The sequence below is a fragment of the Eschrichtius robustus genome, chromosome 6, assembly GCF_028021215.1.
Source record: "Eschrichtius robustus isolate mEscRob2 chromosome 6, mEscRob2.pri, whole genome shotgun sequence".
Lineage (NCBI taxonomy): Eukaryota > Metazoa > Chordata > Mammalia > Artiodactyla > Eschrichtiidae > Eschrichtius > Eschrichtius robustus.
Window position 1 is genome coordinate 138,130,423 of NC_090829.1, and position 17,340 is coordinate 138,147,762.

A 17,340-nucleotide genomic window follows, 5' to 3' on the forward strand; every position below is an offset into this window, starting at 1 on the left:
TTAGCATTTTTTAGCAACAAAGTATTTTTTAATTAAGGTATATACATTGTTTTGGGGGGTATAATGCTATTGCACACCTAAAACACTACAAAATAATGTAAACATACCTTTTATATATGCACTGCGAAACCAAAAAATTCGTGTGACTCACTTTATTGCAATATTCACTTTATTGCAGTGGTCTGGAACCAAACCCACAATATCTCCAAGATATGCCTGTATCAAATTCCTTCTTTGAGATACCTACAGTGGTTTCTAACAGAAAATTGCACTGATTGGAAACCGATCGATTCACCTTGTCATACAAAACATTTATCCCCGTAAACTGCATTTGCAATGAAGCAAATTTTAACCAGATGTTTAAAGATGATGCTAAAGTCACTTCATTCAGTCTGCCAAATCCATGGCAGAATTAGGAATAAAAGTTTAATTATATAAATTCTCCTTCTAAGACTCCGTAAAATAGGCAGTGAGTGGTGCAATCCCTTTTCCAAATAGCTTTGGTTTGGATTTTATGCTTGCTGGGTTTGGGTTTGTCCATGTGGGTCACATGCCGGCCTGCTGCGGGATCTCAGGATTGTCACTGAGTTTGCACGGCTATTCCCTGACCTAACGAGGCAGATATTGGATGCCAGAGCTTTGATCCACGCACACGCACAGGATATAGACATAAGAGCTCCCCAAACCAGCTGGAGAGAGTCCCCGTGGGAATACTCCACGACATATTAATCAAAGTCAAATGGCAGAGCAAATTGAACTGGTTCATTAATTATGAAAATTCTCTCACAAAGTGACATCTTGTTAACTATGTGGAAGCTTAGCACATTTTCACAAGGTCCTTGCTGTCTACTCAGATCTAAAATGTCCCATTTAGTAATAAATAGAGGAGGATTTTTTCCTTGTTGAAGAAAAAAAGCTCTTTTATGCCTAACCCACATCTAAATATACACTTGTGTGCTTCCCTATGCCCACTATGTTGTGGATAGAGGTAGCGTACTGATAAAAGAAAGTTTACAATACCAGAATGTGTTTTACAAAGATGTATAGGAGGAATTAGGAAAATAGATGTTGATTATTTTAAAACCTCTAAATCCATGTCAACTGCCCATACACCTGGGCTTACTGGGAAAAGTCAGCTGTCGTACCGAAAGCTGGCCTTATTTCTCTATGAATGCTGGCTAAAATAGTGAAAAGAATCTGTGCCTTCTCTCCACTATCATTCAAAGGAACTTCAGTTCCTTGGGTCTTTTCCTCCTTCAACATGTGGGGATGAGTAGTTTAAGTGACTAAATGTTCCCTTTCAATATTCAGACCTTTTACATAAACTGAGACAGTCATTAGACACAGTTCGACTTACCTCCTGTAAGTCTCTTACCTCTCTATAAGATGGGTGTCTCATCTACCCAATCTTATGACAAGGCCTGATCACTGGAAATCCTTTCTAGGTCAGTTAGGTTACTGATTTGGCTGCTGTAACAACGGCCAAAGTAACGGTGTCTTAAACTGAGAGAAGTTTATTTCTTTCACATAATGGTCTAATCATAAGTATTGGAAGAGTGCCATGCCACCCCATATCATCAAAGTCCCATCTCTGACTTCCTCCTCTGTCATTCAAAATACATGGCTTCCATCTTGCCAGTTACTGATACGTGTACACCTAGGCCAGTCCACAGAGGCCAAATAACAGCCCCCGTCCACAACGCCTCAAGGTCAGATCCCATTGGCCAGAACTTAGCTTCACGGCACTCCTCACGCAGGAGAATAAGGGAAAGTCTTTGTCCTGGGCTGCCGATCGCTCAGCAATACTAAAGAAGGACGGCAGTGACCGGCCACCTCTGCCACACTCTCCCTTTTGCTAAGGTGCAGTGTGTCCCTAAGTACTGGCACAGGGAAGGCACAAAATAGGTAATTGCTAAAAGAACAAATAAACAAATGAGTGGATGAAATCCTTAAGGGAATGCTAATTTAAAAACAGATATGAGGACAGATTGCTAGGACGTCCATGGTTCATTTCTTCATCACTCTCTCAGAAGTGAAATTTAGGTTTAATTAGATAATTAAATTGACTTAGAAATCATATATTTGTATGTCCGAATCAGAATAGCGATATAAATACCCAATGATGACTCCATCAGATTTTTCTCCAGAATTTCACAAACTCATACGGTCATGGAACCCTTTTGTCAGAGAATATCCACTAACATGAATTAATTAATTCATGAGACATTCATGAAAAACATTCTCCTGCCCAAAATCTTAGCAGAAAAATAGAATTCAACCATTCATCTTCTCAGGTAGGACCTTAAAGAAATCATTCTATACACAGCAAAATATATATTTTTTAAAAGCAACAACACACAGCAAAACTACTCTGTTTGACATCATAATGGTGGATACATGCCATTAAACATTTGCCCAAACCCATAAAATATACACCACCAGGAGTGAACTGTAAGGTAAACTATGGACTTTGGGTGATTTTGATGTGTCAATGGAGGTTCATTCATTGTAACAAGTGTAGCACTTTGGTGGGAGATGTTGATGGCGGGGGAGTCCATGCATGTGGAGGTGAGGGGGTATATGGGAAATCCCTGTACATTCTGCTCAGTTTTGCTGTGCAGTAAAAGTTCTCTAAAAAAATAAAATCTATTTCTGAAAAAAGCAAAAGAGAAGTCTTTTCAGAGCACACTAATAATAGTTCCATGATATCTTGCCATGACTGCGAATGACTAGACGGGTTGACCTACCACCTTACGTGACATCCTCTTCTCCCCAGTGATTTCCCAACAATCATGGAAGGTTACAAATGGCAGGGACCTTCAAATGTCATCGAAGCCATCCGTGTTCAGATCCTGATGTCACCGTAGGACTGGGAGAAAACAACATCAGAACGAAACTTCATGACATGATCTCATTCGTATGCAGGGTCTGGATAACATCACTTCCACTTTAAATAAACACTGAAAAGGGAAGATTATCCAGACAGACGATCTTAGATGCACTATATCTGTGGACTAGGCGACTGTAACCAACAGTCCCAGGAAATCTGGCATTTGTTTGGAAACCACGTCTGGATTTTGAAAGGGCTCTGCCTAACACCTTCAGTGTATGCCCAGAGGTCTTTGAGGAAGTGCACTCATAAAGAGGATGCGACTGCGTGAGGAATTTTGATTGATGCCACTTTCATGCTGCAACTCTTGCTCAAAAGGGAAGTTAGTCCAGTTCCCCTTTGAAACAGCTTCTCGGCAGCAGGTGGCCACCAACCGCTCAGAAAGCAGGCATGTGAACGCAGCTGTCTTGAAATTCCACTGTTTTGTAATGATTCTCCCTTAATCCATTAAAAGGGCACGAGAGGGAGGGCAGAGAAGGTCGATTTTTAGTAGACAATAGTCTCTTGGAATTACAAAACTCAATATATCATGGAGAGACTGGTTCTTTTCTCCCATTTCGAAGAATTGTTATAAAATACTTGAACTAACTCAAAGCTCAGCGTTGGAGACCCCTCTGTAATTAGCATGGTTTGGAGGAGGAGAGTTGAGGAGGAAGTCCATTGAAAATAGTTTGCAGTAATCTATTAGGCAACTCTCTACATGTACTTTTGCACCATAATTTTCATTTTTCCCCTAATGAGTTCTTTTTTTGTCTCAAGTTTCTATATTTAGTCTGGAAACCTTCCAGACTGGGAGATTTTTTTTATAACTTCCTTTTTAATTGAACTATAGTTGATTTACAATATTGTGTTAGTTTCAGGTGTACAGCAAAGTGATTTAGTCATATATATATATGTATATATATATATATATATATATATATATATATATATATATATATATATATATATATTCATTTTTCAGATTCCTTTCCATTTTAGGTTATTACAAGATACTGAATATAGTTCCCTGTGCTATACAGCAAATCCTTGTTGTTTATTTTATATATAGTGAGGTGCATCTGTTAACCCCATACTCCTAAGTTATCCCTCCCCCCTTTCCCCTTTGGTAACCATAAGTTTGTTTTCTATGTCCACCAATGAATTCCGAGTCTCCAGAAATTAGAAAAGACTATTTCTCAATTTACCTGGGCAGGAATCCATTTTAACGTAACTAAGTCTAGAGACTGAGGGAAACTAGATAATAATAGAAATAATTGTGCTAATTTTAAAAAGAAGAGAAAAAGAGCAAGGTTAATGTTGGTTACAGTAAATATTAATGAAAAATATGTGTTATTCAAGGTAGTCACTAAAAGGATGGAAATATTTTCAAATGTGATTCATTCCAATTGAAACGGGAAGGGGAGCAAAACACCAGCATCTGACAGGGCAGTGAACCTCACTAAGTGACAGCAGCTCTGCCCTGTGGGGAGGAAGCCGCCCTCCTCCCAGTGCGGGGCTGGACCAGCTCACTCCAACCAGCAGCCTCTGGAGAAAGAGTCATGGAAACACACACACACACATACACACACACACACACGCACGCACACAGAGAGACAACAGGCCGCCAGAGAGTGTGAAAGAGAGAGGGGCTACACCAACCCCTTCAGGGCCACGGCAGCCAAAAGATATCCTTCAAGAAGGAAAGAAATCACAGAAAAGAGCTGAAGGTGGAGGCGCTGGGGGCAGTCCTAGGCCCTTCTGGTTTTGCGCTGCCCAGCTGGAACAGATTTTTGCTCAAATAAACTTACAATTTTTTAAAAGAAAAAGAAAAATAGTTAATGGATAACTTAGGTCAAAATCCTGTTGGGAGAGGGTTGACCAGTTTTCTGGATTCAGGGGTCCTGAGACAAAAGCCTAAATGATATCAGCAGGCAATTCAGGAAAGAAGGCCAGAACAGACTTGGAATGAAAGGGAATGGGGGCCCCCAGGAATAACACACTGTAAATGTTCAGGCCTTGGGGATTTGCAACTTGAAGAAAATGGCCAAAAGTTACTTCTGAAAGCTAGGAAAATGTACAGAAAACACAAGCATCTAAAAAAGGAGGGTTGTGAAGTGGGAGAAAGGGATGACCTTGGCTTCTATGAGTCTACGCGCCTACTTTTAATTTCCTTCACTAAAAAAAAAAAAAAAAGTTTGTGTAATGATACTTTTAAAACCCGTAAGTAGAAAACCTAGCTGGGAAATAATCAGTGTGAGCTGGCACAGCATAGATACAGTAAGACCCCTACATACGAACCTTCACGTTGCAAACTTTCAAAGATGAGAATGTGCGTTCGCATGTCCAGTCACTAAGTCAGTTCACGTGCCTGGCGTACATTGTCACGCGTGTGCATCCTCTACAAGCGGTTGTGCTTTTATGTACTTACATTGTGTAGCTTACTAATGAAGACCTGCTGGAACTGGAGGCCCAGAGAAAGGACGAAGAGAGACAAGAGGAAGAAGAAGTAACTGAAGAACAGAAGAGATTCACGACGCAGGAAATGGCAAGGGGATTTTCTTTATATGAGGAGGCACTGTTGGGACTTCCCTGGTGGTGCAGTGGTTAAGAATCCACCTGCCAATGCAGGGGACGTGGGCTTGATCCCTGGTCCAGGAAGATCCCACATGCTATGGAGCAACTAAGCCCATGTGCCACAACTACTGAGCCTGCGCTCTAGAGCCTGTGAGCCACAACTACTGAGCCTTTGTGCCACAACTACTGAAGCCTGCGCACCTAGAGCCCGTGCTCCGCAACAAGAGAAGCCACCGCAATGAGAAACCCACTCGCCGCAACTAGAGAAAATCCACGCACAGCAACAAAGACCCAACGCAGCCAAAAATTAATTAACTAATTAATTAATTTTTTTAAAAGAAGGAGGCACTGTTAGTTTTTGAGGCACAGGACTCAAATGTAGAACGGTATGCGAAGGTTGCAGCAGCCGTTCAGAACGCAACCCAGTGCTACCATGTCATCTTTGACGAGAAAAAAAAGAGCTACTACCCAGACATCACTGGATTGTTTTTTTCAAGAGGGTAGGTAGAATTGAATCCAGCAAGGAACCAGAACCTGTGCCATCAACGTCAGGCGTGAGTGAAATTGCAGCTTGCCCTCCATCTCCTATGGCTGATGACCCTTCAGCTCTACCATCTCCCACCTCCTCTCCCTCCTCCAGTCAGTAACTCTTGTTGCCTGTTCACTCGATGCCAGCCCCTGGATGCCAGCTGTTGTACTGTACTACTGTACTTTTCAAGGTACTGTACTGTAAGATTAAGAATGTTTTATTTTTTGTGTTTGTTTTTTATGTATTGTGTGAAAAGTATTATAAACCTATTACAGTGCAGTACTACACAGCCAATTGTGTTAGTTGGGTACCTAGGCTAACTTTGTTGGACTTACGAACAAATTGGACTTAACAAACGTGCTCTCAGAACGGAACTTGTTCGTATGTAGGGGACTTACTGTATTCTCCTATTTATCTAACTTCCCTGTAAGAGAAGCCATGGGCTCCACATTACAGAAGGGTGAACGGGTGCCATTTGTTTTAATTTTTTCAAGATTTTGATTTAATCTAATCAAGATATTGGGGTTTAGGGGGTGGAGTCAACTACCCTAGGAAGGCGGATCCAGTTACAGACTTGAGGTGCACTCAGATCTAGACCTTTCCTCCTGACTTGACTCAGCTCAGCATCACCATCCGGCCACACTGGGCACTCCACCAGGAGACCCTGCAGATCCTCAATGAACTCAGTACCTTCCCTTCTCTCACCCTCTTTCCTCTTTCACTTTCATCTCCCTACTCCTCTCAACCTTCTCTGCCACTGTCTTCTGCATCTCAGATAATGAGGTTACTACCCATCTGATTTCCAATGCTAGGAATATTCAGGCACATCCCTGACTAAATAACTCTGCAACCTCCCTCACCTATAGGATAAAATCCAAACTTTTCCATCTCCACTGAGAAGAGCTTTTCACGTTCAGGTCCCCATCTACCTTTCAAACCCTCCCTACCCTATGCTCCCAATTCACCCAAGTGTCCTGCAAGACTCCACACCCAATCACGTTCCAGTGCCCTTGGACATACTCCCTTCATTTGGGGCACCCTCTTACTCTCCTTTGCCTCGGGAACTGCTGTCCCACTTCAAGGTTCTGCTGAAGCATCACCTCTTCTGTGAAGACCTCCCTAAGTCCCCAGACAAAGTCTGTCAGTCTGTCTTTCATCCTCTTGGGTTTATAGAATAGCACTTGCCCTGCTGACTGCTAACCATTGTGTTTTTGAGACTCTCTTCCCCAGCGAGCTGTTAGAAGGCATGGAGATCTCTTATTCATCTTTGTGTGTGAGCAGTAAGCACCTTAGTCACCTTACCTAACATTGCAACATACACATACACACATTCTACTGTGTTTTCACCGTAGCACTAATGTATACACACTTTGCCTGTTTATTTATTATCTGGCTCCCTCCACTAGAATACGAGCTCCATGAAAGCAGGTATTTTGGTCTATTCTGTTCTCCCCTCTACCACCAATTCCCAGAATAATACCTGGCATGTGGTGGACACTTAATAAATATTTTGATGAATGTGCATCCAAACTGATTAGAATGGTGTCTACACATTCAACGTATTCATTGTTGAATGAATGCAAAAGTCCCACCTGCCTCTTAGAACTTTCCTCGGCTTTCTTCCACCTTTATTCACCTCCTCTGAACTCCTACAATAGCTACAGTGAGGTCCCACTACTCTCAGTACTTTGTTCCATTAATGTACTTTAATCTTGTCTCTCTAAGGATTATAAAAATTCCAAGGGCAGGCGCCACATCTTTTAAGAAAGATAATGTTAAATATAACTGGTGCCAGGTGCTTCCAAAGTGATTTATTGTATCACTTAATTATCTCCCAAACATCTACAAAATTAGTTCACTATTCTGACTTGGCATATAAGGTAACTGAGGTGCCAACGTACCCACATTCTCAAGGCCTTTAAGTAGCAAATTCATGATTCAAACCAGGTTTGACTCTAACTTCTGTGTTCCTTCCACTAACCCACATTGCTTCTGAGTTAATGTAGCTCACTGTTAACTTTTCCAAAAATATAGAAAAGCCAAAAAAAGAAAAACAATCACCCACAAACTCTTCATCCAAAGACAATCACTATTAACATTTATTCTGTGACTTGGTCTTTTTTATTCTACACATTTTTAAATAGTTGTGGTCATACTATATCTAAAAAATGGTTATACCAACTTTCTAATTAAGATTTTAAGTTTGTGTCCCATATTTATAATAAATGTTAGGATATGATCATTATTGTCTGTTTATCCATGAAGCTAAACGTTTTTCCAAGGTTTTCTTAATGTGTACTTTTTCCCTTTGTGAATTATTTATTCTTTCCCTACTTACCTAGTTGAGGTCTTAATAATTTTCTTGTACATTTTATAAAGAATACTTTCTGAAAATTGTTGAGACATTAGATTTTTAAAATTTTAACCAAAATAAATTGTAACTATGTGAGATGACGGATATGATGGATATGCGTACAAAGCTTATTGTGGTGATTTGTTCACCACATGTACATACATCTAACCCTTATGTTGTACACCTTAAACTTACACAGTTTATGTAAATCATATCTCAGTGAAGCTGGAAAAAAAGAATACTTTCTTATCCATTTTTTCTGAGTATTTTCTATGCTATTTCTCAATTCTCTTACCCAATAAGTGCCTAGCATTGTGCTGAGTGCAAAATGAATGCGACATAAGAGTGCTGATTAATCATTTTAAATTATTTACCCAACCAAGTGATCGTGGTTCACATCATCAGTAATGTCATATTGATATCATGTCTTCCTGATATGAAACAATAAGAAAAGCACTTCATCTCCATGGTCTTCTTCCCCAAAATCCATAACCCCAGTCTCATCATGAGAAAACATCCAACAAACTCAAGTTGAGGGACATTCTGAGAAATACTTGACCAGTTCCTTCAGAAATGTCAAGGTCTTGACAGATGAGGAAAGACTGAGAAATTGCCAGAGATTGGAGAAGATTAAGGAGACATAATGACCAAATGTAACATGGTATCCTGGATTAGATTCTTTATAGAGAGAGGGCATTAGTGGAAAAGCTAGAAAGATCAGAATAAAGCCTGTAGTCTGAGTAACAGTACTGTACCAATGTTAATGTCCTAGTTTTGATAAGATACCTTGTTAGATGAGATGCTGACATTAAGGGAAATGGGGTAGAGAGCATACAGGAAATCTCTGTACTATCTTTCCAACTCTTCTATAAATCTGGTTATTTCAACATAAAAATTTTTTTCTTTAAATGATTCACTCTGGCTACATAACTAGTATCATTTCACAGAAGAGCACAACTTTACCTGACACAACCTTAGTTCTTTCAACAACCTTAAATGCCAGAATAAAGAACTATTTATTGGCTTCATAATAAATTAGAGGATAGCTGAAACCCAGAAATATAAGGTACTGGATGTGAGTTTGCCAAGATGGAAAAGAGATCAGAAACAAGACTAGCTCAGTTAGACAGGTCAAAAATCACCTTTCTAAGGCAGAAAAAGTGGACCAGACAAACTAAATACAAGGTCCCCTAAAGCAGAATGGTATGTTGGAAACAGCCTGAGTTCTGAAGTTGAGTCCTGGCACTGCCCATCTCCAGTTGGTTGGGGACCTTAGGAAAGTAAACAACCTTCCAGAGTCTTGGCTTCTTCAAGTTTGAAATTGAAATAGTTATATTTCTTTTATGGGCCTCTAGAGGAGGGATCATCAAACTTTCTTCCTAAGATAAGAAATATGTTAGGTTTTGTGGGTCAGATGGTCTGAGTCACAGCTATTCAACTCCGCCAATGTAGTTTGAAAGTAGCCACAGACAACACTTAAAAGTGTGGCCAGAGGCTCAAAGAAGAGATTAGCTGGGGAAGAAGAAGAAGACAGAGTAGAAGAGATTGATAACTTCCATATGCCACAGAATTCCCCCATTTTATTGCCAGGATGATGGTGAGGGTAGCACTGTCTACAGAGACCTTCATTTCCAAATGTAAATATTGTTCATGTATTAGCACCCTGGGAATACCGCAGCTATAGCGTGTTTGCTGTATTTTTAAATATTCAGTACAATTATAGAAGACAAGAAAAATAAATGGGGTGGCTGAAACCCAAAGGGTATATTACGTAGATGGTAAGTAAACTAGTGGCTTGTGCAAGGCAGATGAAATTCATTGATGTGTTCAGTAAACAATGTGTTAGCCGTAGGTAGTGAGTAAGCATATAGCATAATCCAGAAGATATGTATATCTTGAAATAGTATAGTCATATAGGATGTATCCAAATATTCCTCTTCTTATAAGCATATCAATCATTTTAGATTAGGGCCCACCCTAGTGACCTCAATTTTTTTTTTTGGCCGTGCCTTGAGGCAAGCGGGATCTTAGTTCCCCGACAAGGGATTGAACCCACACCCCCTGCAATGGAAGCATGGAGTCTTAACCACTGAACCACCAGGGAAGTCCCGACCTCACTTTAATTTAATTACCTCTGCAAAGACCCTATCTCCAAACATGGTCACACCATGAGGCACTGATGGTTAGGATTTCAACACATGAATTCAACTGGGATGGGGGACACGATTCAGTCCATAACTTGACTTTTCCAACGTCTAGATGCCACCTGCATTCCTTGGCTCATGGTCGCCTCCTTCATCTTCAAAGCCAGCAGTATAGCATCTTCAAATAGACATCTATCTCTCTGACCTCTGCTTCCATCATCACATCTTCTTCTGTAACTCTGATTCCCCAGCCTCCCACTTTCCTAAAAGGACTCTTGTGATTACATTGGACCCACCAGATAATCCAGGATAACCTCCCCATCGCAAGCCCCTGTATCACATCTGCAAAGTCCCTTTGCCATGTAAAGTTACATATTCACAGTTCTAGGGACTAAGACGTGGGCATCCTTGGGTGCCATTATTCTGCCTAACACAACCAGTCAGCAGGTTGATTGCGGACCTACAGCTACTGGCTGGACATCTTTCCAATAGAGCAAGGATGTGCTGATTACAGGCACCTTTCATCTACTGAACACCTTGTTTAACCTCAGCTCTAGTCCTTGTAAGCACACCATGGACAGGCAAGGCTGATGCAGCAGACAGACAGTCAGAACGTAGCCCAGGGTTCCAGAATCCTGGAATTACGGTCTTTCCACCCTGCAGGCACTGGATCCTAAGTGCGTTCATCACCCCATCAATTTCTCCTTGCTTTTCACTGCATGTCTTGAATTGGTTGAATAAACCATATGATTTGAGCATCTTATGTGGTCTGTGAGCCCTTCTGTGCTGTGACAGCCTGCCTGGTAGGGTCTTAGAGGCTGCCACAGCATCAAGGTCATCTTCCATACATCATGAGCTTTCATACAGAAGCAGATTGTTGAGTCAACAGAACACGGTGAAATTTGATGGAGAAGGGTATGTAAGCCTTGGGCTCAGAGAGGGTGGAGTTGGGTGGAATCCAGCAATGAGCAGCACAGGATCCCACGAAGGCCTCAGCAACAGAGGACTGGGGGTGACCAAGAATCCACCACGGAGGAGGAAGACCCTGCCGGCCAACTTCCCCGGGCACGCTGCCCAGACCAGCCCTGTCCAACAGTGCCCGAGGCTCATGCCAGGCCAGATTCCAGGGCATTGTGTCATTTGAGGCAGTTAGACGCACCAATGAACACTGAACAGTGTGGGAAATCTGACAGTCAGGATACCAACAGGACGGCCAGGAAAGGAACAGCGAACAGAACTCCTGTTTCCTCTTTTGTGTTGTTTCTGAGCCATAACTTCCATAATTTGAGAAATCCAAAGCAGAAAAAGAATGTTAAAAGACCTGTGCATACATAGGTTTAAAACACTTTCTGCCCTTTTCCCAAAATACCAAAATCAGAAGCATTCCAGATTTCAGGAAGGAAATACATATTTAATTTAATTTATTTTTTTTAAAGGAATGCCATTTGAAAAACATTAAGAGGTGCTCTTGTATACCAAAAGCTGACTTTTAGAAATGAATTTATTTTTACTTTAAAAAGGCTTTAAAGAGTAAATATCCTTTTAATTCAATGTCAATCTTTTAAAAATTAAAAAAAGAGCTTTTCTCAATAGTAATTGTCACATTTCAAACCCCTACATTTTGGATTTTTTTGGAAAATGAAAATAAAATGTGTCCTATCTGGTGAAGACATGTGGAGTGTTACAAGGACAACCCCCAGAACTCTGCCCTTTAGATTCCAAATTCTAGATCAGGACGAGCCCTGCGTCTGTCATCTACGTTAAGCCACCACAGTGATTGGAATAAAGTGTTTCCTTGAGTGATGGGCATCCTTAATAATTCATAGGTGACCACTCACAGGTCCCTCCAAGTGACAGAAGACCCTCTCAACCCTATAAAGCTGGGTAACTGAGCCCATGTAACAGGGTTATGAAAAGCAACCTTTTCTGATAGAACCCTTCAGAGTTAAGTTTGCAGGAAATACATGCTACTGGTGTACGACCAGGAGAAAAATAGTTTATTTGCAAAACAGAACAATCCAGGTTTCCTACCCCTAATGTTTTCTTATGTGAAGAGATGCTACATGAGAAACACTCTCCAGACTTCAGGTACAATCCTAGTATCAGAATCCCCTGATCCAGCCCCGAGTTTATAACAAAAAAGAATACCAGCATATAACAAATAAAACATATAACGAAAAGGATGGAGAATTCTTCCTGAGAAAGTTTGCATTCTGCTTTCATATCAAGAATACATGTGTCCTCCCTTTAATTCCAATTGCAGATATTTATTCTAAGGAATTAATCAGAGATGTGAAAAATGTATATATAACAATATTTATTTCAGCATCATTTCTGAAGTAAATTTGGAGCAACCTAAGTGTCCACCAATAGGAAAATGATTAAACAAAGTGAAGCACGGGCAAAAGATGGAATAATACGTTACCGTTTAAAGTTGGGTTTTTGAAGAGTAATAATACAGGGGTATGTTCATGATATAACGTAATAGGAAAAGAAGGATATAAAATTATAAACACAATCTGATTTCAATTTTGTTTCTAAAACAGTAAGGATCATTATTTTCATGATACTTTCCTGTTTTTTCCAAGTTTTCTACACTGGAAATGTATCACTTCCATAGTCGGGGGGTGGGGAGTATATATTATTCAAAGAAATGGATTTATCCCAGAAAACTCTCCCTTTTTAATTCTACTGTTTTTTTAATTCTACAGTTTAATTCTACTGTTTTTACAATAGCCCAGCACATGGATGTGAAAAGTGGCTACAGTGAAGGCTGCAATGACCACAACCCTGTGGGCTGTTTCTCCCCAGGCCCCAGCATCCCCCATCTAAGACTGCGTCTGCACCCCCAGGGGAAACACTACAGACAGTCCGGGGAACCAGCCCAACGATTTCGGTTACTTTGATAATTCAAAGTTTGACCACAAGGCAGCATTAGTAGAGCGGGTCCTGTCTATTCAACAGCAGACGATCCTGCCCCCCAATAATCACAGATAAGCAGTTCAACAAATGTACTCTCCTCCTAAACAACACTTACAAGGCTCTAGCACACGTGTGTTGACACAGAAAGTGCTATCAAAGCGTGTATGTGTGCAGGAGCCTGTGAGCAAGAGAGAAGGCCAGGGAGAGAAGAAGGGGGAGGGAGAAAGAGAAGGGAGGGAGAAGGGAAGGAGAAGGGGGAGGGGAGGGAACAAAAGGAGGGAGTGTTCACACCAATGACTCAAGTCTGTGCCTGGCTAATTTAAAAATTCGCTGACTCTAAAATTTTCCTAACATTTCCAGGATAGGGAAGAACTCAGAACTAAGAACTCTAATCCCGACTAAAGGAGAATAGTCCCTTCTGTTCCTTCTTCCAACAACTTAACACGAACATCGCCAGCTTTGTCTGTGTACACAAGTCGTCTAGAGCACTTGAAACTGGTGCCCAGCGAAAAAGGAGAATTGAGCCCTTCTTTCAACAGGATTCCCTAGCCCGGACTGCAGGCGTTATCTGCATGCATTAATGCGTATGCAAATTACCGCCGATCTAGCACGGACACCGAGAGACATCTAGTGACAAGTTGGGTGAAAAACAGGACAACATACAGACCACAGAGAGGAAGCAATGTGCCATCCACCTGCAACTGTACTTTATTCAATAAACTGCTACTAAACATCTAATGTGCTAGGCACCAAGCTAAGTTTGGGGGAATACGAAGAACAAGACAAACAAAAGAAGAATTTTCCATCATTTGTATCACATCTGTATAAGAATTTTCCATAATTTGTAAATATCCCTCATTAGAAAATGTCTTTCTTCTGCTGTCTCTATTTATGAAACACAAAACAAAGTCCCACATTCAAAACAGAGCATCTCTCAAAGGAAAGCCAAATTATTTGCTTTCCCATGGTAAGACGATGATTTTCCAAAAGCTCTAGGATTAAAAGAATATTCTGTCAGTAATTCCAAATTTGCAATCCTTGCAAAAGGCTGGGTTTTTTCTTTGATTTTTATAACACTTTCCCCATATTCCCTCTCCCAACCCAGAGGGCTGAGCAGAACAGAAATAGTGCTTTTAAAGTGAGTTTATATAAATTTTGTTCTGATAAGTTTAGAAATTAATTTCATAACATTCTTTAATCAGTTCAAGCATCAGGCTCACAAACTAACCAAAAGAAAATATAAAACTAACATTCTGAATTCAGGTCTCCTTAATACTATCAATAGTTTGTACACGGAAACTTTTCTATACTAAGAGTGGAAAGGTATCTCTGTGTGCGTATGTGTGCATGTGTGTGTGTGTGTTTAATCTCTGAATACCTCCCATCACTAAGAAGTATCAATATGTGGAAATTCTAAGCTGTATTTTATCTTCAATTATATCATAATGTGTTGCATATATAAAATGGTACATTGCAAATCACTCCATCATACGTTTCTTTTCCTTATAAGAGAAGGAAAACAGTTCAGTACTCTGTACCTCGAGCGCTAGAGAGGTTTGTGAGCAATCATAAGAAATGTTGGTACCTTTCTTCCAGGGAGGGCCGAAGGCAGTCCAAATCACCAGATCTCGTAAGGCCCATATAAGTAAAAGCAACTCAACTTAGAGCTTATCCTACTTAGCGGTTTTGGTGAATAAGAAATACAGGATATGCTATTCATTTTAAAAGCAAAGACCAAGAAACATAAAATTATTCTGTAAATGCAGTAAGTGAAAATAAGCTTCCCTTCTACGTTATGCACGTTTCAGGAAAAGACATAGTGATGGGGATGGGGGAGTCTGGAAAAAAGACAGATTATGAGACCAACCTGGGTCTTACCATTTGCCACGTGCCCTGAAGGCAGGATGGCTTTCTTTGGGAAAAATCTCAACCCTTTAGATGAAAAAGATGAACAAATCTGGCCAAAATTTTTAATTAAAAAATATGTTTAACTGTTGCCACTTGATATCTTTTTGTCCCTCTTCATTTCCTTCCCAAATCACCAGAGTCCCATTGCATGCAGCCCTCCCAAACCCCTGCAGCCTACAACAGGGCATCCTGGCTGAGCCCCTGTGATCTGATTTACAGCCCTGCTTCTCTATCCCAGCAGCCTGTGACATTTCTTTCCAGACCTGCATTGCAGTAAGTGCAGACCCCTTGCATGGCACCTGCCTGCAGAAAAGCCAGGGTGGAGAGCACACTACATTTCCTACCTGTCACAGCTGAACCCCTGCCACCATCTCCTTCTCAACAGGTATCTTCCACCTGGCTTTGAATTCCAGCACCACACCGGGCTGAGCCCGCCCGGGGAGGAACTGAGATAGGGCTTGAGTCACACCTGTTTGACCCCATGAGCGCTGCATATACATAGTCCGCGCACGCGCACACACACACACACACACACACAATCTTTGATAATGATAATTTTCTGAGATAACCGGTCAACACCGCTAGGTCAGAAGAAAGGACCATGTGCTTCCAAATGAAAAATACCCAGAGAAATTACGGAGAGAGGTATGGTAATTAATCACATTGGCAGATTTAGAACTTACTTTCAAACAGGCTTTCTTTCGTGCCTCCGTTCATGACAGCACTTGCAGGTCCGTATCGGGACAGTCCCGCGGCCCAGCGACACCTGCGCTCAGGCAGCCCTGGCTTGTGCTCTTGTCGCAGCCCCTAGTAGGGACCGTCATGCTGCCCCTCCCCCCAGGGCTGCACCCAGGTCTCTCTCAGCCCTGCAGTCTGCTGCAGGCTAGCCATCGCCCCGTTAGCCCAGGACAGTCCCAGTTTACACCGGTTAACCTGTCATAATGATTATTAGCACCTTCTTTCATTCTGAAAAGAGTCCTGGTTTGGATAATAAATTTCATGGTAACTCACGTTTCGGGAACATTCTCCCCACCAACACACCTTTCCTATCTGTGCAACTGTACAGTCGGCTGAAAAATGGGACTTTTGCACTTGTGTATTCCCGTGATTATATGCCCTGGGCCCATCCATGGTTCCCCGAGGCTGACGTGGGCCGCTTCTAGACCATCTACTGGTCCAAGATAGACAGATCACACATGTTCTCTACCTCCCCCTTTCCAACAGGTTGAGCTCTAATCACATCAGATACGCCTGTGCATGGATATTCATCAGGGACAAGCTCTAACGTATGGGGTCCTGTTGACTGATCTGTATTAGAAAATAAGATAATGTAAGACAATGTAAAAATAAGATAAGATAACGTAAGTTAGGGAGGATACTCAGTTCTAAGTCATCATCTGTGAAACCTTTTACAGAGGCTTCATTCAAAATTTAAATAGGATAAAATTCACAAACATCATGATTTGCTCATAATCGTTGGTGACTCCAAAGAAGGTCACAGACCTTCTTCAAGTGACTAATGAGAACTGACATTCAAGTGTCTTTAATTTATAAATGTCATCATTATTCTGTCCAACTGTGGACATGTACCTACCACCACTTGGTAGACACCCAAGGAGTACTTGTTGATTCATTTGTTAACAGAAGGGGAACCACTTCTCAGGCCACATTTGCAGGCAGCACTGCAGGGGTGAAGAGCTGGGGCAGATGGTCAGACATACCTCTCTCTGCAGCCTGGCTCTACCCTCTTAATCCTCTTCTACTTTGAATAGTCTCTGAACCTCTCTGAGGCTGTTTCCTACTCTGTGAAGTAGGGATAAGAGTCACCAACCCCCTAGCATTGTTACACTAACGCACCTAACGAATGGATAAAGAGGATTGTGGTATACAATGGAATACCACTCAGCCATAAAAAAGAACGAAATTTTGCCATCGGCAGCAACATGGATGGACTTGGAGGGCATGATGCTAAGTGAAACAAGTCAGACAGAGAAAGGCAAATACTGTATGATATCACTTATGTGTGTAATCTAAAAAG

General features: G+C 41.3%; 1 protein-coding gene across 12 annotated transcripts in view; it reads right to left on the minus strand.

Annotated features, from left to right (window-relative positions):
• SETD4 (SET domain containing 4) overlaps positions 1-17,340 on the minus strand; it is a 423,911-nt gene that overhangs the window by 288,672 nt on the left and 117,899 nt on the right. For 11 of the 12 annotated variants that reach the window (XR_011074349.1, XR_011074350.1, XR_011074348.1 and 8 more), the window contains one exon: positions 2,748-2,869. The exons of the other annotated variant lie outside the window; for it this stretch is intronic. The gene's annotated coding sequence lies outside the window, so the exon portion shown is untranslated. The remainder of the gene's footprint in view (positions 1-2,747; positions 2,870-17,340) is intronic. 12 annotated transcript variants of the gene reach the window in all.